The sequence below is a fragment of the Chionomys nivalis genome, chromosome 1, assembly GCF_950005125.1.
Source record: "Chionomys nivalis chromosome 1, mChiNiv1.1, whole genome shotgun sequence".
In the NCBI taxonomy this organism is placed as follows: domain Eukaryota; kingdom Metazoa; phylum Chordata; class Mammalia; order Rodentia; family Cricetidae; genus Chionomys; species Chionomys nivalis.
Genome location: NC_080086.1, coordinates 178565 through 201526, shown reverse-complemented (window position 1 = coordinate 201526; position 22962 = coordinate 178565). Strand labels below are relative to the sequence as shown.

Below are 22962 nucleotides of genomic sequence, written 5' to 3'. Positions count from 1 at the left end.
TCTTTTGCTGGCCAAACCTTTTCTCAAACCTTTTCTAGTGCCTGGAGTGTAACCCTCACTATCCCTATCTGCCTCTTGACATCTGAAGTAGTTCCCTCCTTTGAACTGAGGTTTCTTCCCAGATAGACAAACTTTACTGTTTGTTTGAGGTTCTGATTCTTTATTACAATGTTAAAATCCTTGTGTGCCCTTCCCATGTGTTATGTCTCAGTCTTCTTCATGTTTACTTTCATACCAAAGCTTTCGCTTACTTCCTCAACTCTATTTAGCGTTGTCTGCAGCTCATTTGTACTTTCAGCAAGTAGTGATATATCATTGACACAACACAAGTTATTGATTCACACATCATCTATCTGCATGTCTATCTCCTCATACTCCAGGACTATTGCTATTATTAATCCAAGAATATATTTAAGGGTAGTGGTGAGAGGATACATCTCTGAAAAGCTCCAATGATTACCTTAAACTGATCATTTAGTTCTCCACAGCCTTTGACTGATGTAAAGGTATCTTTGTAGGCATTTTCTAGTATTCTTATGATTTTCCCTGGATATCTGAAGAGCCTCATTGTTTCCCAAAGTCTTTCTCCAAATGCTATTGAATGCCTTTCTTAAATCAATGTGACACATATAAGTCTTTTGCAAATTCTTCATATTTTTCTGCCAGTTGCCTCAAAGTGAAGTTCTGATCAATTGTGCTCCTGGTAGTTCTGAATCTGCACTGGGCCTCTGCTAAGATTTCTTCTGTTCTTCCCTTGATTATTTTAGGGATAATGAAGGAAAACGTCTTGCTGCTATGGAACAACAAACTAATGCCCCTATGAATTGAGTGGTCCAACTTGTCCTTCTTTTTGTGTATGGGAATTGTGACTGAGTGCTTTCATTCAGTGGGAATCATGTTATGGTCCCATATACCTCTGAAGAATCTGAGAAGTTTCTTGGCCCCTTATCCTATTTTAGCCACCTCCAGGTCTTCCACCATGATGCCCTCCACTCCTGGAGTCTTCCTGCATTTCACTTTCTAGATAACCCTCTCTATTCTGATCCTTGTGTGTACGTCAGTGTGTGTGTGTCTATGAATAGTATGTACATGAGTATACAATGAGGGGTTAATGGTATGTGTCCCTGTCCATATGCATTCTGAGAAAAAGGAAGGCTCTGACTGTCCATTTGTTGCTCTCTCTACCTTATTTCCTTAAGACAAAATCTCCACTGAACCTCAATGGTTTTGGTAAGAGACTTTGGGCTCTACAATAACTCTCTTCACCAGCATTTGTGAAAAGTGTGCTATTATGCCTAACTTTTACTTGGGTGCTGAAAATCTTTAATAATATTTTTTGTTTGTACAACAAAAGCTCTTAAACATCAGGATGTCTCTCCACATTTGACAGAAGACACTATTAATCTCTTACACATTTTCCGGATAGCATTCTTCATTTCCTTATTCCGGAAAGTGTACACCATAGGATTCAAAAGTGGTGTCATGATTGTAGCAAATACAAGTGCATTTTTTTCAGAGGAGAAAGCTGATGTAGGTCGTGCATATATTAATATGCATGACACAAAGAACAAAAGCACAACAGTAATGTGGGATCCACAGGTAGAGAGAGCTTTCAGTCTCCCTTCAGAGCTGTAGGCTCTCAGAGAGTACAATATGACACCATAGGAGACAAGCAGAATAGAGAAGATTATGATGCAGATAGACCCACTGTTAGCAAACACCAAAATGACAAATATGTGTGTGTCAGTACAGGCAAGTTTCAGTAATGGGAACAAGTCACACATGTAGTGATCGATGACATTAGGCCCACAGAATGGCAGTTGCAAAGTGAAAGTAATTTGTATGATAGAATGCAAGAAGCCTCCAGTCCAGGATATTGTCACCAAAATACCACAGAGCCTTTGGGTCATAATAGAAGTATAGTGTAAGGGCTTGCAAATGGCCACATAGCGGTCATAGGCCATGGCTGACAGGACAATCACCTCTACTCCAGTGAAGAAATGTATAGCAAACAATTATGTCATGCAAAATTCAAAAGATATGGTTTTCCTCTCATAGAAGAAGTCCACCATCATCTTGGGAGTGACAGTAGAAGAAGTGCATGCATCCAATAAGGACAGGAATATCAGGAAGAAGTACATTGGAGAAACAAGCAGTGCAGGGCTGTAGATGATGGTCACCACAATTATCATGTTGCCCCAAAGAGTTGCAAGGTAGATCAATAAAAATACAACAAACAATATTTTCTCAACTTCTGCATTCTGTGAAAGCCCAAGGAGTATGAACTCAGTGACAATGCTCTGGTTTTGCATTAGTCTCAAGGAGATCCTGAAGTAAAATCTTTTCATGTAAATCTGAAATTATGAGAAAATAGTATCACATTCAAATATATGTAATCACTATGTACAAACTGGTTTTTCTTTGATTGTTTTGCCATTTAAAAAGAATATCATAAAATTTTATAGTATAGTTGGGTAACAAAGTACTGAAGTTGAGATAAATTATTAAATACTTTAAATAGCCACATGTTGAGAAAAGAGTCAATAGTCTATCTTTAAAGGGTTAGTTTTCATCTGTCCTTATGAGGTTTTTGAAGTGCAGCACTGAAATGCATTTTAACCTATTCCAAACATAAATGAACGTCAAAATGTAAGTCCTCGTTAACTGACCAAAGCACTGCCTCCTCTACCACCAGAACAGGCAAACTATATCTTAGGGTATAGTCCAAAATCATATTCAGTTTAAATGTTTGTAAAAATCTGGCATTATTGGAACTTCCAATGAATTAATTAATATGTTCTTCATAAAACAGAAAATTCTTTGGGAAAGTATGTAGTACTTCTTTTTATGCACATGATAGAATGTTGGAAATTTCATTAAATTCATCATATTATAGCATAAGAACATTGCAAAACCTACCCTGTTTTCATAATAGATATGTGAAAAACTGCAAAATTAAAATCAATTGCTCCAGTCTTAAGTACCTAGTCAGCGGTATGTCACAGTGGTGTATGTTTTTTAATTTTGTAATAGTTATCATAATAGCTTTTATATTCAAACAAAGAAAAGAAGTTCAACCTGGGACTTTAGAAACACAAACTCTAACATCTATGATGTCTCCACCGAATCAACAATTTGGAGAATGAGATTTTTCTCCTTTGTAGGAACTTCAGGAAATGAGTGTTCTTTCTAATCTCTTTTACCCTCTAAAGGGTAAAGCCTTTTTGTAAATGAGGCATTGCAATAAAGTCAACAGAGTCAACGATGAAGAAGAATCAGAAGGACAAGGACCAATCAGGTATGAATGAAAATTCATGACGATACACAGGTAAAAAGAGAAATTCTACCTCAAATAAATTTAGAGACTTTCAACTTAATTATTTGACAAGATACATCCATTAAAAACTCATAAGCATTTATATAAAACATATCACAGTGTCTTAACTGCTAATCTCCAGGTGTTAAATGTTCAAATTAGAAAAACATCAACATATTACTCATGGTAGCATTTTATTACAATGCTGGGAGTAATTAAATCAAGAAAACTTGACTGATTCATCCGTAGCAAGTGTTTCCACAAATCTTCTGTGTAAATATTCTAGTCTTCTGATTCGTTTTCCTCAGGTAGTTACAATCCAAAAGGTGTATATATCTTTTCCTGTGAATTATTCTCATGTGTGAATATATACATTTATATACATATACATATCCATGCATTTTAGGCATGCATGTTCACCACTACAAATATTTTTATAAGAACAATGTGTTTATTTTGAGAAGAAAACTGAGATGTTTCAATTACCGACATCTAAAGAAAGCAGACATTACTTCATATTCATAATTCTGCTATGTGATAATTTGTTTATTTATTTTACAACAGTCATTTAGATAATGTGCTAAGGTCAATTCCATACTAGCATATGCACTAAACCTCCATTTACTCACTATAGCCAAGGGAACAGTGATCTGAAATAAATCCTATAAAATCACTGAATCAGGCAGTAATCATTTATTATAAATTAAGATAATCACTACTTAGATTACCAGTTGTCCTTCAGAGCTAAAACAGGATGGACAAAGAGTTTAGTAAGAAGATATTAAGGCATGATACCAATGTATGAAATGTCAAAATGAACCTCAACATTTCACACAATGAAAATGTATAGTACAGCTATGCTATACTCTGAGATCCAAATCTCTTACCTTATACTCTACTGTGGAGAGGGTCACATTATGTTTCCAATGTTCTAGAAGCCTTGAATTTTATCCTATATGTATTTTACAGGGAGATATATCCTAAGTGCTTTAGGGAAGAGTCACAAAAATAATGATGGAATCAAAAGCATAGATGAAAATGAATGTTAGAAATAAGTTATCACATATAATCAGAGAGAAGTTAAAACACTTTTAACCATAATTCTTGCTCACATGTGGTCAAAACTGACAGTAGTTTTTCTTCATATTTATTCACATGGTAAATTATCTTTATATGGTTCAAAGAGCTATGACAGTTTCAATACACAATACCTTCACGTGTTCTTTAAAATAATATTGCAAATCAGCTACCCCTGCGTGAGCCTTCCTGTAATTAGAAAATTGAGAAATTCCAAAGAAAATATAGGCCTGTGTTAATTTTAAAAATAAGTAAATTTAGCTTAATATTTTTAATTATAATTAAGATATTTAATGTTATTTTGTTGCAAACAAAATGACAGCATCATTTGTCTAGTGAATCACTTCCAAACCTCATACTAACACAACCACTATGAAAAATAAATAAAATATAATCATGGTTTATGATCACAAATCTTTTGATTTTAAACCATTGAAACCATAATTGATCTAAGCACAGGGCATAATACAGGTTTACTCACACAATATAAAAGAGGTTGTATTTAAAAATTAAGCTAAATATAAATAAAATGTTTAAATAAGTATGGTTTGTTCATGTTTATTTCATGATCTTGACAAAGGTATTCACAGTAAAGCAGAATATCTGATGATGTAAAACTATGTGAGTTATGTTCGGCAACCTTCTATACTGTATAAAATGAGTATGCTAACATAAATAAAATGTTAAGTAGAAAGAAAAGCAGCTTATTTTCTATTATTAAACAATCGAGAGAAAGACTGTCTGTAGAATAGCCATTTTCCATTTATTGAACTACTAGACTTCAGTGTTTTGGGTCCATGACAGACAAAGGACTAGATCTATATTTTATGATAAGGACAGTACTGGAGGATGGGAGGGTGACAAGGTCTTATGCAGCCAAGGCTGTACTCAAACACACCAATTAGACTAGGATGACTTTAAATTTCAGAACTCTTCTCTCTCTAGAAGCTGACGTATCAAGCTTGTGTTACCACACCAAGACAAATTCATAGCTCTTATCAATATATTCTAAAACATTTTAATAAAAAATTAATATAAAATATTGAATATTTAAACACTTTCTGCATACATAAACTGATGAAATTTGAGTCAGTCAAAGGAAAATTGTCAGTTTTAAATCCATTTTAGGTGCTTGAGATGGCTCAATGGTGTGAAGAACACTTATTGTATTTCTCAGGTGTTAGATATAGTTCTCAACACCCAAGTCAAGCCTTTTAATACTCCATAACTCTAAGTAAGGGACTCAACTCCTTCCTCTAGTTTTTGTTGATTCCTGCATATAAGTGCATATACCAAGAAGACAAACACACATACCCATGAAAAAAATAAAATAAAATGACATTTTCAAAATTATACTAATTATTATAAAATTGATCCACTCAAATAATAATTAATGAAAATAAATTAATTGGTGAGGTAGGTCCTTCTGTCTATGTGTTACTTTTATTGGTTAATGAATAAAGAACTGCTTTGAGCCTATGGCAGGGAAGAACAGAACTAGGCAGGAAAGCTACCCTGTATTCTGGAAGAAATAAGGGCGGGGTCAGAGGGAAACCATGGAGCCTCTGCCAGAGACAGTCATGCTGAAATTCTGCTGGTAAGCCTCTGCCAAGTGGCAATACACAGATTAATGGAGATGGGTTAAATTACTATGTAAGAGTTAGCTAATAAGAAGCTAGAGCTAATATGCCAAGCAGTGATATAATTAACACAGTTTCTGTGTGATTATTTCTGGTCTAAACTAGCTAGGTTGCTGGGAACCAACTAGTGGCCTCCTTACTACAATCAACAAACAAATTTAGAAGCACAAAAATGTTTATACTCGTTTTATTAGCATACTAAGCCACAAAATTATACTCTAAAATAAAGTTAAATTAAGAAAATTTGCAGTAAAATGTGTCTCAAAAATGTTGACAACAGAAAAATATCTACAAATCTGATGAAAAAATGACTATATATAGAAGACTGTTACAATATAAACTGATACCATAAACTATAGACAAAGCACTAATAATATAAAAATCTCAAGCTCTTTAATAGTAAACTAAGCAAAAATATAAAGTATCCACTCATGAATATTTAAATGTATGTAATTTAATTAAAGGAAACACATAAAATGAAACTTTCTTTATAACATGGATGGATACTGTATCTTTGAAGCAAATTCCTAACATCAAACCCTGTAAAACTTATCTTCCTTTAAATTTTTGTAACGGATTATGAGGTTTGAAGAACTTTCACTAGCAAAACTGAAACCAACTAGGAAAACACATAGCATCTGGCAGTAATATTTATCCTTTTTTAAATTATTAATTGTATTTTTGAGATTATATTATAATTATATCATTTCCCCTCACTTTCTTCCCTCCATAGTATTTCATATACCCATTATTTCTCAATTTTAGATTCATGACCTTTCCTTTCATTATTTGTTGTTGCATGCATAAAGTGGTAGGCATATAAAAATTTAGTCCTAAATGCAGACTTCTCAGTTCATATAATATTACTAGTGTTTTGAAATAGTATAATACTTCCATAAATATCAATACTATAAATTCAATCATTTAACACTTTCATTTGGTCTTTGACTTCCACTTTCATATTCTTATAAAGGAACTAACTCATTTTCTCTGTATTTCATCCATTGCTTTCTTTTCTGTAACAACCAGGCACTGTGAGAACCTAGTCTTATTTCTTGTCTTGCTCAGAATCCCTCACTGGATAGCTGTAGTCACTGAGTCACTGAGTAGTGAACATAAGAAGTGTGACTCCCATGTCCTGCTGTCCACATTGCAAATTACTTCCCTCCCATTCTTTTAGCAACAGAGATTCTGATAGCATTAATATATCAGAAGATCGTGGAATGTCTTTGATAACTGTAAAGTATATAAAACATTTAGAACTATCATCTGGATAGATGCTTTTAAGTAGATTTCAAATGAAAAACTTAATATTGTGGTCACAAAGAATAATCATGAATTTAAAAGTTACTTGAATTGACTTTATGGTAAAATTCTACAAAACTGACATATTTTTACCTAAATTATTATCTAACTCTAAAAAGTTTATTACTGTGTAGCTAAGCAAACTCCTTACTGCCACTCTTGGGGAAATAGTTTTCTTTAGAATACTAACTCTTTTCTCACTGCAGCTTTTCCAAAATGCCTCAGCTTTGCTTGTCTTATTGTTTCTGGAAAACAAGTAAGGACTTCCTGGAACCCTTGCAAATGGAATTCTAAATCTTCTCTTTTTCCTTCTGGGTTATTCTTCTCAGTTTTAATGAAACCAAGTCATAACCATAACTGAAGAAGTTCATATCTTCAACTGATTGAATTTTCTGAACAGGTCAGAGACACTCTCTACCACCTAGAGAAGATAAGTGAGTATTCTTAAATCAGCAGCCTTCACACTGACTTAACACACTCTTCTTGATTTAGTGTCCTTCCCTGTACCAAACCTAGTGATCAGTTATGGAAAGAGTACATTTTACATTCTCTGTCAATAGCTGTGTAGTAAAAACAACACCCCAACTAACCCGGCTCCTGTGTTTTTACAAATCTTCAAATATACTATTTTCTAATCAATAATATCAGAACAGTAAAAGCACTTATTTAGTGCATTACTTACTTATTGTATTACTTACTAAAAATTTTTTTTAACAAACTACTAGTGGAGAGCTAATCGAAGAGCAGCAGTATGACATTTATCTGTTACTTACATTTAACAACTTCAAGATGACAAGTTGAAAATGTATCTAATTTCATTAGACTTAACGAAGTAGATGTTCAAGAGAAAAGAAGAAATAGAAAGGAAGGAAGAAAAAAAGAGAAGAAAGGAGAAAGAGTTTTAGGTACCCGAGGAATTACTAGTTGACAAGCACAGGACTCTGAGCTCTGAAGATAGCATTTTAATCACTAATGTATTAATTACCCATAATCATAATATTCACATTAATGATGAAGAGTCTGAACACCAGAGTGTGTGAAACCCCATACACGCAGCTGTGTGTCATATGCTCCCTGTTAGTTTTAAGGAGTAGCCTGACATACAGCATCCAAACTTAAAGCACTCCAGGTAACTTAACGCCATCAGTGAAAATGTTGAAATGTACCTTAAATTGATCATTTTGTATCCATCTGTGAAAAGTCAGACTTTAGGTATCACTTATTATTTCTGGAGAAGTCCGTTCAGTGGTGAACAAAATTCCATTTGTGTCTGACTTCCCTGTACACCTGAGAGAGAAGGCAGAGATCCCAGAAGTTGATGCAAAGCATGCTAGTGTTGCGTCTTGGGTTCTGCCATCAGCATGGTCTCAGGATGCAAGAAAATGAAGAAGCCAAGGCTTCCTCCTGTGTTGTCAATGGATTTATAGAGATTTCTCAGAGATATCATCAGCCTGGGAGACTGATAATTATTCCACTGGGTTTTTATGATTTCTTCATGCATGAGTTTATAACACATTTTTTTGTGCTTGAACACTTGAGTGTTTAAACACTTTCTATTAATATAGTTAGAAAGAGTTTAATTTTTTCAATAGGAGGTTCTTTTAAATTTTAAATGTCTGCCACTAGAAAGATTTTTGTAATTTTTGTCTTTCATATTCAATATATTTTTAATTTTATATGTTCATGGATGTTATTTTTCTTTTGAATGATCAGGTTTCTATCTGATGATGATTTCATTCAACGTGTATTTAAAGGGAGAAAAGTGCTGTAAAATGAATGGAATACAAGCTTTCTCTCATGACCTTAAGCAAAATGCATGTGTACTCACCAAACATAATAGAATATGGGTTCTTTCATAAGGAATGCTTACATTAATATCTGTGAAATGTGTATTGTTTGAGAAAACAATTTCTCAAAGAAAAACAGTTTATGAGAACCTATATTTAAAATATATGTTAATTTTAATATTATTTACTCACCCTAAGATTCTTGAGCTTGTGTACCTCTAGCATTTGTGGCTTTGGGTTGGGGTGTCTTTTTCATTCTGTAACCAAGGGTAAACTTGAATTCCTAGCAAACTTTCTCTCTTAACATCCAAAACACTGGATTTATAGGCTTAGGAGAAAATGTATAGCTTATATCATAAGTCAAGAATCAAAGTAGAGTTTCTAGAGGTCGAAAGACATTGTGTATCTTCACAAAATGTGAAAGTTGCTTGAAGATCACTTTAACAAAGGGGATGCATTCTTTGCATTTTCTTGAGGAAAAAAATAAAAGTTGTCTTTAGATCATTTCAGAGATGGAGCAAGCCAAAAAGCTTTCCAAATTGTAAAATTCTCAAACGTGATTATTACCCTTTAAAAAATCTCTTTATACAAATTTAAAAGTAGAAACTATATAACTTATTAAAAGATTGTAAATACTGGTGCTCAAGCAGCACTAGTATGGCATCATCTGAATGCAAGAGAAATAGATTGTCTTCATTTAACTTAAATGACACAACTCCATCCATACACAGAATAATCACCTGATATGAATTACATCACACAGTAGGTAATATGAGATTGTTAATGTTCAGTGTTCACATACTAACAATTTCTTTCCCAACTCAGTTTAAATTTCTAGAATCTTGCTGACAAAACTAATAATAAAAATTTCTTACATTACTCAATTCTTTATCATCTATTTTTGAATGAAATACAGAGTAATAGAAGTGCAAATAATACTTTCAAAGTTCATTATGGAATATTATAGAAAAAATATGTTTATATTTACTTATAACATTTATGCAAATTGTAGAAATGCCATAAATTTTTGAGTCTAAAACTTAAAACTAACAAAGATAAAAGGGGGCTTGGAGAAATGGCTCAACATGTAATAGCACCTTGTCTCTCAGAGAGGAACAGTGTTTAAATCACAGCACCTGCATGAGGCCTCAAAAACACATATAATTCTATTGCCAAGGGATACAATGTCTTCTCATAACCATAATGGGCACCAGGCACAGACATGATGCACAATACACAGGCAGACAAAACATTTATACACATATAATTTTATAAATCTAAACAGTAAATATCAAATATTTATTGAAAGAAAGAAATAAGGAGCCATAAGTAAGAAAATATAAACAGGGCTTGAGATATCAGTCAACTCTGTGGAAATTACCTCATATCTCCTAAATTGCCATTGATATATCTTCATATATTAAATTGGTAAAAACCAATAAACAGTTTTTTCTAAAGATGAACAGTTGAATTTGTGTCATCTTCATTTGAAAATTATATAGTATAATTAGACAGATTAAAATGTTGTAGCATGAAAATATAGAAAGAAATATGCAGCGGTAACATGATTCAGTAAATACACTTATTGGATATTTTTTATAAAATATATTCATTCTGATCATGGTTCCCATCCTTCATCTCTTCCCTGACCCTGACTCCTCCATACTCACCTAAATCCACATATGACAAACTTAGTAGTCAATTCAAAGTGAAGATATGATTTCAAAATTCTTTATTCTTTTAAGAAAATAAACTTATTTTTTAATATAATTTATACTGATTATACATTGTTCTCTACTCCCCCAATTTCCTCCCCAACTCCCCCTTCCAGATCTACTCCCTTCTGTTTCTCATTAGTAAAGGCTTCTAAGAGCTACCAACCAAACATGACAAAATATATTCTAATAAGATTAAACAATAATGTTCATATTGAAGTCGGACAGGACATATTGAAACCAACATATAGAAAAGAGCCCAGGACAAGGCACAGGGTCAAAGATATACTTGTTCACATTTAGGAGCCCCATAAAAACACTGATCTGGAAGCCATAGTATGTATTCAGAGGACCTGGTGAAGACTCCTACAGACCCTCTGCACGCTATTTCAGACTTGGTGACTTAAGATGAGCTTTGCTCATATGATTTAGAGGGTCTTAGGTTTTTTTTGTGTGTGCTTCCTCCTCTTCTTGCTCTTATATTTATTCTGCCTCCTTTCCCACAGGCTTCCTCAGCCTGTTAGAGGAGGGATTTTATACAGGGCTTGAGTATTCCCACGTCTCTCACTCTCTATTTATTATCTGCCTGTGGGTTTCTCTGATTGTTCTATCTGCTACAGGAGGCAGCTTCTCTGAAGATGGCTGAATATAGTACTAATATATTTGTATGATACAGTGTCACTGTGAGTCATTTTTCACTATTTTTTTTCTTTTTTCAAGCTAGTATTATTTGATTTGACCCTCGGTCCCTGGGCTATCTAGTCTCAGGTTCCTCATCACCCAAACAATCTTGTGAATGGGCTGCATCCTATGATGTAGACCTTAGTTCTAATAAATTACTATTTGGTTATTCCCTCAAGTTCTTTTCCACCATTGCCCTAGTGTGTATTGCAGACAGGACACCATTATAGATCAAAGGGTTTATGGAGAACTTGGTGCTTATGTTTCTCTTTGAGAGTACTTACCTGTACCAAAGTCTCTAGTACTTAAGTGTGAAGGCCCTAAGTAGGTACCACTTTATCTTCTCTATATTCAATGAGTTGTGTAAATGTTGTCTTCAACAGTGGACCTTGTTGTCAGTTTGCAGATATCAACCCATTTTCTTGTCGACAACCTGGGTTATTTGGGAATTCCCATGGGACCCCTTTGCCCAAAAACTCAATTATATTATACCCAATCCCAGTTCTGGAAGTTTTAATTGATGACAAGAGATGTGCAGTTAGGACTCTATTTTTTCCACTTATAGCAATTGCATTTAAATTGCCTTCATATATGTACATATTTTAGGAAGCTTCTACTGTATTATGCTTCCAGACTGCTTATCAAATATCCTTTAATTTTAGTTCTGTCTCCTTGTATACGTTCATTTTACCCACTTATCTTCCCATTCAAGTTCCCTGAATCCATCTATAATTATCCCATTGTCCTTTCCTAGTGTGATTTATATCTGTTCCCTTTAGTCATTTACTCTTTCCTACCCTCTGTGGTTCTACAGACTATAGCTTGGTTACCTTTAAACTCCAGAGGTAATATCCACATTTATGCAAATAAACATCGCATTTGTTTTCCTGGGTCTGGGATACTTCACTCATTATGATTTTTTTAGTTTCTCCCCTATTGCCTGTAATTATTATGATGTGATTTTTAATGTATTGACAATATTCAATTAGCTTTGTTACCAAAATTTATTTATTGAGTTGTTGGCGAACGTTTGTTTGAATTTTCTGACTATTAGTCAGGTGGTGGTGGCACAAACCTTTAATCACAGAACATGTGAGGCAGAGGCAGAAGATTCTCTGAGTTTGGTCTAAAAGGCAAGTACCAGCAGAGCCAGGGATACACAAAGAATCCCTGTCTTTAAAAAAATCTAACAATTATAAATAGAGCAGCAATAAACATAGCTGAGCAAGTGTCTTTGCATAAGGAAGAACCATCATTGGGTGTATACCAATGTCCATTGTCCTATGAAAACACCACCATGATTTTCATAGTGACTGTGAAAGTTTGTTCTCCTACCAGCAGTGTGTGTGTTACTTCACATTATTGTACTTTCTCAATTAGTGAACAAAGGGAGATGTTCCAGCCCATAGTGGGTAGTGCCATCCCTAAGTTGGTGATTCTGAGTTTGGGTTCTATAAGAAAGCAGACTGAATAAGCCAGGGGAAGCAAACCAATAAGCCACAGCATTCCATGGCCTCTGCATCAGCTGCCTCTAGAATCCTGCGCTAGTTGAGTTCCTATCCTGACTTCCTTCAGTGATGAACAGCAATTCTTAGGTGTAGAGTCTAACTTATTTTGGGGTCATGGTACTTCTGAAGAGCAATAGAAACCCCAACTAAGACATCTACTTTCTTGGGTCCTTTATATATTGAAGGTTATTATACATATAATGGAGCTCTAAATGCAAAAAAAAAAAAAACACACCTTTTACTGTGCTGTAAGCTGTAGTTTTGACAAATAACAGTGTCCTTTGCCATACAGAAGCTTCTCAGTGTCAAGAGTTCCCATTTATTTACTGTTTACCTTAGTGTCTGTGCTAGCACCGTTATGTTCAGAAATTCTATACCTGTACCAATGAGTATAAGGGCATTGTATACTTTCTCTTCTATCAAGTTCAGTATATCTTGTTCTATGTTGTGGTTTTGATCCATATGAACTTAAGTTTTATACAGAATAATAAGTATGAATTTATTTTCATTCTTCATGAAGCAATCAAGTTTGACCAGAAAAAAAATTGCTGAAGAACGTTTTTTTCCAGACTATATTTCTGGCCTCCTATCAAAAAATAATAGGCATGTGATTTTATGTTTGTGTCTTTAATTTGATTCCCCTAATTTCCAATATAAATATTTTTCTCTGTAGGGCAATATGTTCTCTTTATAAATAGTGATTAAAGCATAAAGTATTTGTAAAAATAGATAATAGCTCTTTATTCCCAATAATAATATTTCTATGTCTAATGTTCTTTGTGTGCTGTTGTTTTTGTATGATGGAATTAGTATACATGTACATGGATAATTCAACACAGTCCACATAAGGGACTATGTCCATCTAGCCTCCTGGGTCTTATTTCATTAGGACAAGGTGTCTGAATGAACCTTAAACTTCCTGTGTTCCTGACAGATTATTATCCTGTTATCCCTTAGAGAATTCTCCATACTTTTGCAGCCCTTTGTTAAAGGTATACTACTATGTCAGTCTTTGACCTGGATTCTGACTCTCTAAGCTCAGTCCCTCATAGTTGTGTAGCATGTGCTCTTTCACAGTATTGAGGTATTTTGGGTACCAACCCCTTAGACTCCTTCAGGGCCAAGTCAAGATGCTACAGTGAGCTAGGGAACTAACTAAAAATGATCTGAGTGTAAAATGAATTTTCTACTATGTATTTTTCTGTATCATTTTCTTTATTCTTCTGTTTCTACTTTAATAATCCTGTCCTATTTCTAATTTATACTAACTTCTAGCTTCCAGCTGTAGAAATGGGAGTGGGGGTCGCTTCCCACCACCCGGCTAGCTTTACCTGAAATAATTACATGGAAACTGTACTCATTTAAACACTGCCTGGCTCATTAGTTTCAGCCTCTTATTGGCTAATTCTCACATCTTGCTTTAACCTATATTTGGTAATCTGTGTAGCACCACGAGGTGGTGGCTTACCAGGAAGGATCTTAACCTGCGCCTGTCTTAGAGAGGAGAGTCATGGCGACTGCCTGATTTGGCTTCTGTCTTCCAGGATTCTGTTCAGTCTACTCTGTCTACCTAATTTTCTGTCCTATTAAAGGTCAAGGCAGTCTCTTTATTAACCAATGAAAGTAACACAAAACAGAAGACTCTCCTACATCATCCAGCATCTTTATTTTTTATTCTAAAAATTCTTCTACAGGAGCCATGAAGCAATAAAGAATTTGAAAGAGTTACCTTTTCATTGGTCATAAGAGCTTTCCTAGGATAAGTGATTAGGTAGTTGAGCCATTGCCATGGCAGAATAAGGCTCCAAGGCTATAAGAGCAAAACTTAAACTAGACAGGGGTATGTAACAGTGTCAAACAGCAACTTTGAGACACAGATCCATTTTTAGTAGACTGGCAAGTGAAGAATTGACATACTTTTCTTAGTAACCTTGGTTGGACAATTGTGGATCTGACCTTGTACATAACTGTAAGGTTTCAAATGTATAATCTATTTACAAAAGACATTTAGTCTAGTTTGAATTTGCTCTGAGGTGAAAATGAGCTAACTATATGCAGTTGGTCTAAGCCAAAATACAAGGCAGGTTGTTTTGTGTCCAGAGTCTTGCTGGGACAAATAGAATACAAATGAAGCATGTCCCAGTATATATTCTGTATATCAAAGTTATATAACTAAATAAAAAGTCATATGATGACCATCTAGAGATAGATGTGCCCAGTACATGGAATATACTGGAGAAACACCCAAGACTATTCTTATGAAAGAAATGGAGTGACTTATGAGAGAAATTACAGACAGGAGCAATTGAATCCCATAGCCAGTAAGTAACTCCATGGCCTTTCTTTCCATGTGAGGTTTTCTATCAGAGAATCACTCATCTGGTAAGTTAGCCTGTTAAACACTAGCTAACACCTGTTGTATCTCTTATGGAGATACAACCAAGAAAACATCTCTCCAGCTCTGTAAGTATAACATTTTAATACAAGAAACTATTATCAATGTTTACCCATTTTTTCTGATGTCACTCTTGATTCCCTTATTCCCGAAGAGATAAACTATAGTATTGAGCAAAGACTTCAGGACAAAAATATGTATAACCATGTTTTCTTAAAGACAAATGGGGACATAGTTAGTCTATAAATTAATACAGAAGGACTAAGAACAAAACTAGTACAATAGGAGTATGGGGGACCACAAGTAGAGATCAAGTTGCATTGCCCTTCAAAACCATGGGCTCTCAGAGAAAACAAGTTGAAATAATAGCAGACAAACAAGAAGATGACTAAAATGAAAATAAACCCACTGTTGGAACTGACCAAAATGACAAAAATGTGCAAGTCAGTACATATAAGCTTCAGTAATGGTAACAATCACACGTGTAACAATCACTGGCATTGAATTCCCAGAAGGTCTGTTGCAAATTAATCTGTATGACAGACTACGAAAAATCCCTTGTCCAAGTCACTCCTACCAGGCAGGATGCTACAGAGCCTTCAGTTCATAATGGAAGAGTAGTGCTAGGGCTCTCAAGTGGCCACATAACAATTTTAGTCATGGCTGTTTGGAAAATTTCCTCTAACACAGTAAAGGAGTGTTCATCAAATAATTATTCTGTGAAATACAGCACAAATTATAATTGGTATGAATAATAAAAACCCAGAGTTAGATATAGGTGTTAATGATAAGAATCAGAGAAGCAGAGTGGTCAGCTACTAGTGTATTAGGCCAATTGTTCATTCCTGGCTGCTCAGACCTGAAATAACCACACATAAACTGTATCATTAAATCATTGTTTGGCCTATTAGCTCTAGATTTTGATTGGCTAGCTCCTACATCTTAATTTAACCTATTTCTATTACTCAATGTATTGCTATTTGACTGTGGCTTATTGCCAGTGTTCTGTCTGGCATCTGTCTTTGGCAGGGCTACATGGCTTCTCTTGACTCTGCCTTCTTTCTCCCAGTATTCAGTTTACCCCCCCCCCCAGCTCTACTGTGCCTTGTCACAGGCAAAGCAAGCTTCTTTATTCTTTATTAACCAATAAAATCAACACATATACAGAAGGACTTCCCACACCACACTCGAACTTTCTTACCTCTACCAAAGCTCAAATCAAAGGCACACTCCTGTCCTCAGAGGGACTTCTCAGACTTCATCTTTAGACTGACTGCCTCAGACTGCACTGCTCCTCAGACTACATTGCTCTCCTGTCTTCTCCCATACTTTAGTCCTCTCTCTATCTAGCCATATCACTCCTGTATCTGTCTTCCTAGTGCAGGGATTAAAAACATATGATCACAGGTGCTGGGATCACCTTTGTGTGAACTCTGCTTCTCCTTTAGACTGAATCAATTTTATGTAGCCCTGGGTGAACTTGCGTTAACAGAGGTCCATCTGTCCCCCATGTACTGGGATTAAGTGTGTGCTACCACCCCCTGGCCTTTGGTGGCTTAGCTCTGCACTCTGATCTTCAGGTAAACTTTATTTGTGAAAACACAAACAAAATATCACTGTAGTGAAATACTAATGGGACTACTTCCTCTCACAGAAGTCTACAGGCATCTCGTGTGTGAAATCAGAAGAGATGAATTCATCCCAGAGGAACAAGAAATACATGGGACTGCCCAGTAGTCCAAGACTGTAGATGACTATGTGTGTATATACATGTATGTGTGTTCCCTAAAAAATTGTATTGTACTTCCTAAGAAGAGTTCCCACTTAATCAAGTCACCAGCCTGAAAGTTTTATGATTGTAGAAAAAACAAACCCTTGACAGACAGGAAAGTATACTTTGATTTGCTTTTTTTCAGTCAAAAGTTCTTCATGTTACAAGAGCCATGTCCCAAGTGGCCATTTGTTTTCATCTTATTCCCAAATTTAACAGAGTTGTTTAACTTCTTTCTTGAGTAGATGGTAAGAAGTTGGCTTCTGAGAAGTAATGAATTCCAAATCTGGCCCCACCCATAGTTAGCATATTAATTTCCTAAGTGAAATCAAGCAGAGTGATAAATTTATTGGTCTTTCCTCACACATATGCTAGTATTTTCATGTTTTTTTCCATTCTTTTACAGTTCCTGATATTGGAGTACAGAATTATTAAAGCATGTTCAAGGTTACACAGGAAATTACAAACCAGCAGAGAATGGGCCACCTAGCACCTGAGTTTCCAGGCAGCTACATGGTGAACTAGACTAGAGAGACTCTAGTGCTACAACTAAGAAAGAGAAATAAGCCAAAACTAGAAAATAAAGATTTAAATATAATAAAAAACTGTATTGCACACTGATAAAAGTTTCCAAAATTATGTTTTCTCAATTTCTGGGTTCTATGAAAATCTCACAGTAGGAATTCAGTGACAAGGCTCTGGTATGCATGATTCTTAAGAGAACTGTGAACAGACATTTTATTTTAAAGAATCATCTTCTTTTGTCCATGTGTGAATGTGGCATATCAATCAAAGAACCAGTGAGTGAAGAAGAATCAGAATGTGAGGGACCAAATTCTATATATGATAAAAATACACATGAAGAACAGAAGAAAAAAATGGGGACAGGAAGGAATTTAATAAATAATTGTATGAAAATCTCAAAGAAGAACTAAAAAGAAAAAGATGAGAAATATCTGGTTGACTATAATTTTGCCTTGAGACATAAATATTCAACCGTCTTTTGTACAATATAACTTTATTTGTGCTCTACAAAAAGATGGTTTGAAATTTATATAAACTTACTACAATATATGCTCATAAACAGCCTGCCTGCTCATATCTTACTATTAAAATATAGAGAGGTAAATTTAACAACATCAAGAACAGACTTGTCATTGCCATTATAATTGTATGAGTAGTCCATATGCATGTAAATCCAGTTGCCTTCCTAAACTAATCCTTTCAATAAATTCTCTCCATATTGATATTGAAAGCATCATCCCTAGCAATTAGGGAAATGCAAAGAAAATCAGCATTTTTTATTTCATCTTACTTCAGGCAAAAATCAATAAAAGGATTGAAAATAAATGTTAGGAAAAGGTGGCAGTTAAAAATTTCATTGTTGGTGAGATTACAAACTGGTGCAGTCAGTATGCAAATTACTGGGCAGAATTTTCAAAACTCTAAAAATAAGTTTATCCTATGATCCAGCTCTACCAAACCTTGTTATATGCCAAAGACCTCAACATTCAACTGTATAAATATTTGCTCTGGCTCGTTTTCGTGGCGCCTCCTAGGCAGTCGGCTGTGCGAAGATGAAGCTATCTCCTTCCCTGCCACCGGCTGCCAGAAACTCATCGAAGTGGACGATGAACGCAAGCTTCGGACCTTCTATGAGAAGCACATGGTCACGGAAGTGGCTGCCGATGCCCTGGGTGAAGAGTGGAAGGGTTACGTGGTCCGAATCAGTGGCGGCAATGACAAACAAGGTTTTCCCATGAAACAAGGTGTCCTGACCCATGGCAGAGTGTGCCTGCTGTTGAGTAAGGGGCATTCTTGTTATAGACCAAGGAGAACCGGAGAGAGGAAGCGCAAATCTGTCTGAGGATGCATTGTGGATGCCAATCTGAGTGTTCTCAACTTGGTTATTGTAAAAAAAGGAGAGAAGGATATTCCTGGACTGACAGATACTACTGTGGACCTAAAAGAGCTAGCAGAATCCGAAAGCTTTTTAATCTTTATAAAGAAGATGATGTCCACCAGTATGTTGTCAGAAAGCCTTTAAACAAAGAAGGTAAGAAGCCCAGGACCAAGGCACCCAAGATTCAGCTTCTTGTGACTCCGCCTGTCCTGCAACACAAACGCCGGCGTATTGCTCTGAAGAAGCAACGAACAAAGAAAAACAAGGAGGAGGCTGCAGAATATGCTAAACTTTTGGCCAAGAGAATGAAAGAAGCCAAAGAAAAGCGCCAGGAACAGATTGCCAAGAGGCGAAGACTGTCCTTGCTGAGAGCTTCTACTTCTAAGTCTGAGTCCAGTCAAAAATAAGTCTGTAAGGGTAACAAATAAATGATCAGACCTTGAAAAAAAAAACTTGCTCTGCCATGTTCATTGCTGGTCTTTACACAATAACTAGTAAAGACCTAAAAATCCAATAGAAATTAAAAAGGTGGTACATATACTCTATGGAATATTATTCAGCTATAAAGAAAAACAAAATCATGGACTTTGTAGGTAATTTAGACAGAACTACCAAAGAACATACTGAGTGTAGTATCCCAGACTCAGAAAGACAAATGTCACTGGATGCTTCTAAATTCAAATTATCATAATTTAATACATATCCTAGAATATCTATGGAAAGAAAGAAAGCAAAAGGATCCAGTGGTGTTGTGGTAGAGGGACAACAGTGAAGGGAATAACAGCATAGAAATGAACTGATGGGAAAATGAGAAAAGTGGGACTCAAATTAGGCATGGCAGAAATATATAAATACAAGAGAAGGATGGAGAGGGTTAAACAAAAATAAGGATGTCTGAAAAAAAACACAATGGATCAAGCTATTAACTATTTATCTAAAAATGTTGTAGTAGGAGCTGTGAGCTGCGTTCCTACCACCCAGCTCCTGGCCACCTGGCTAGCTTATGCCCCAAAATAACAACACACAAACTATATTCATTTAAACACTGCTTGGCCCATTTCTATTCATGTGTGTAGCACCCCAAGGTGCGCTTACCGGGAAGATTCTAGCCTAAGTCCATCCTGGGTCAGAGCTTCATCACATGTGCCTCAGAGAGCAGAGCTATGACATCTGAGCTCACTTTCTCTTCCTCCCAGCATTCTGTTCTGTTTACTCCACCCACCTATGTCCTAACCTATGAGGGCCAAGCAGTTTATTATTTAACCAATGACCTTCCTCCATCATTTTCCCTTTTTCTGTTTAAACAAAAAAGGAAGGCTTTAACTTAAACATAGCAAACTTACATATAACAAAACAGCTATCAAGTAAGAATTACAGTTACAATATTTACATCTACTTTATCTTTTATCATAACTAAGGAAAACTATAACTATCTATATATTCTTTAACTTCATCAAAGACTCCAGAAGGATATAATATTACCTAAGTAAATGAGAAGTAAGCAACTTACAAAACTCTAGAAATGACAGAGACATCTTGCTGCCTGGACAGTCACCCAACCTATATTTCCTATTATACATTTTTAAATGAACTACACAATCATTATACCTTAATCAATATCAGAAATACATATACATATAACAAAATTGACCTTAAAATCCATACCAAAGCAAGTTATTCATATCTATATCATATCCCCCTTTAAATGTAAAAGAACATTTATAAACAGTATTTGGGAATATGGGTGCAATTATTTCTCTCCAAACTGCTTCCTGCTGAATGGGGGCGCTGTTATTCAGGTCTTTTATGGGATAACCTGTCTGCTAGGTTCATCTCAATTGGCAGTCGAACAAAGTAATTTTTTTTTCTTTTTCTGTTCTTTTTCTTTCTTTTTTCTTTTTTGAATAATAAAACATACAAGTTTTATATTAAGGGATACAATATGCAATTTTGAAAGCAAAAACATTAAAGAATATGAAAATTGTTTTCTAAAGGCCATGGATAGCAATAACTATGACTAAATGCTGATAGACACCATATTCATTGTACCAATATCATACAATTATAAATTTTAAATTTTTTTTTCCTTTTTTTTCCTTTTTTATTAATTTTTTTTATTTATTAAAGACTTCTGCCTTCTCCCCGCCACCACCTCCCATTTCCCTCCCCCTCCCCCATCAAGTCCCCCTCCCTCATCATCCCTAAGAGTAATCCGGGTTCCCTGCCCTGTAGGAAGTCCAAGGACCACCCACCTCCATCCAGGTCTAGTAAGGTGAACATCCAAACTGCCTAGGCTCCCACAAAGCCAGTATGTGCAGTAGGATCAAAAACCCATTGCCATTGTTCTTGAGTTCTCAGTAGTCCTCATTGTCCATTATGTTCAGCAGGTCCGGTTTTATCCCATGCTTTTTGGAGCTAAAAGTATACAATGGAAAAAAGAGAGCATCTTTAACAAATGGTGCTGGCAAAACTGGATGTCAGCCTGTAGAAGAATGAAAATAGATCCATATCTATCACCATGCTCAAAACTCAAGTCCAAATGGATTAAAGACCTCAATATCAGTCCGAACACACTGAACCTGATAGAAGAGAAAGTGGGAAGTACTCTACAACACATGGGCACAGGAGAACACTTCCTACGTACAACCCCAGCAACACAGACATTAAGGGCATCATTGAATAGCATCATTGAATAAATGGGACCTCCTGAGACTGAGAAGCTTCTGTAAAGCAAAGACACTGTCACTAAGACAAAAAGGCAACCCACTGACTGGGAGAAGATCTTCACCAACCCCGCAACAGACAAAGGTCTGATCTCCAAAATATATAGAGCACAAAGTAATTTTTTGAAGGTGTTCACATCAACCCTTCAGGAGGGCGTGGTCCATCATACCATATTGGAATAGAAGAAATCCAAGTGTCTCATCATCTGTGAAAACAAAAGAAGAATCTCTTTTCCAAAGTATCGTATCCTTAGATCCAAATCTGAAGTCAAGGTATTTTCAAAATATCTATGGTGGATTAGTTCAGCAGCATTTATAAACAAATATCTTTTAGCAGCTGTTGCTCTTTTCTCAGCATCCAAACAATTCAAAGAGAGCATAATAGCATACAGTATCCAGATTTTCTGTGTATTTTCCATCTTTGTGCGCTTTATTTTAACCTCTATTTTGTTTATTTTTACTTTTATTTTTTGCTTTTTGAGACAGTTCTCTGTATCTTTGACCTGGAATAATTCTGTAGACCAGGCTGTCCTTGACCTCTCAGAGATCCACTGTCTCTGCCTCCCAGCATTGGAATTAAAGGTGTATGCTACCACACCTTGAAGTCACAGAGTTCAATCTCCCTCTGCCTCCCAAGTGCTGGAATGGGATTAAAGGGTGTGTACTACCACACCCAACTACTTTCTTCTTCCTTTTTTATTTTTAAGAACATTAACATTTAGCCTGCATATAATTTTAAGCACACTGTAAATCATTTAAAGGTTTTCTTGTCTTTGAATCTCTCTTTACTGTATCTCTCTCTTTTTCTGACCACACGAGCCTTTAAATTACTGTGCATATGGGTAGGATTAAAGCCGTGGCTTTGCCAGCTAGATCCAGCCCATTCCTTAGCTTTCCAGCCTCATGGCGGAGGTACTGGCTGTAGCCATGTTTATCACCACAACTCTGTGGCGTTTCAAGGTCCTTGCCAGCAAACAAGCTACAACACTCAAATGCTCTCTCTGTAGCTGACCTCCTGCCTCAAAGAGTCCAGAGTTTGTCCTGGCAGGATGGCCCACAAAGCCGGCATTTTTAAAACAGCACAACTTTTTTCCTGCTAAAGCTGAAAACAAACAAGCATGCAGCCAGCTTTTATCAATAC

The 22962-nt window shown here is 35.6% G+C and overlaps 2 pseudogenes; one reads left to right on the top strand and one right to left on the bottom strand.

The window, feature by feature from the left end:
• Positions 1-1364: 1364 nt before the first annotated feature.
• Positions 1365-2348, bottom strand: LOC130877783 (olfactory receptor 4C15-like; annotated as a pseudogene).
• A 916-nt stretch (positions 2349-3264) lies between these two features.
• On the top strand, positions 3265-19535 carry LOC130877710 (40S ribosomal protein S6-like; annotated as a pseudogene).
• The last annotated feature ends 3427 nt before the right edge of the window (positions 19536-22962 follow it).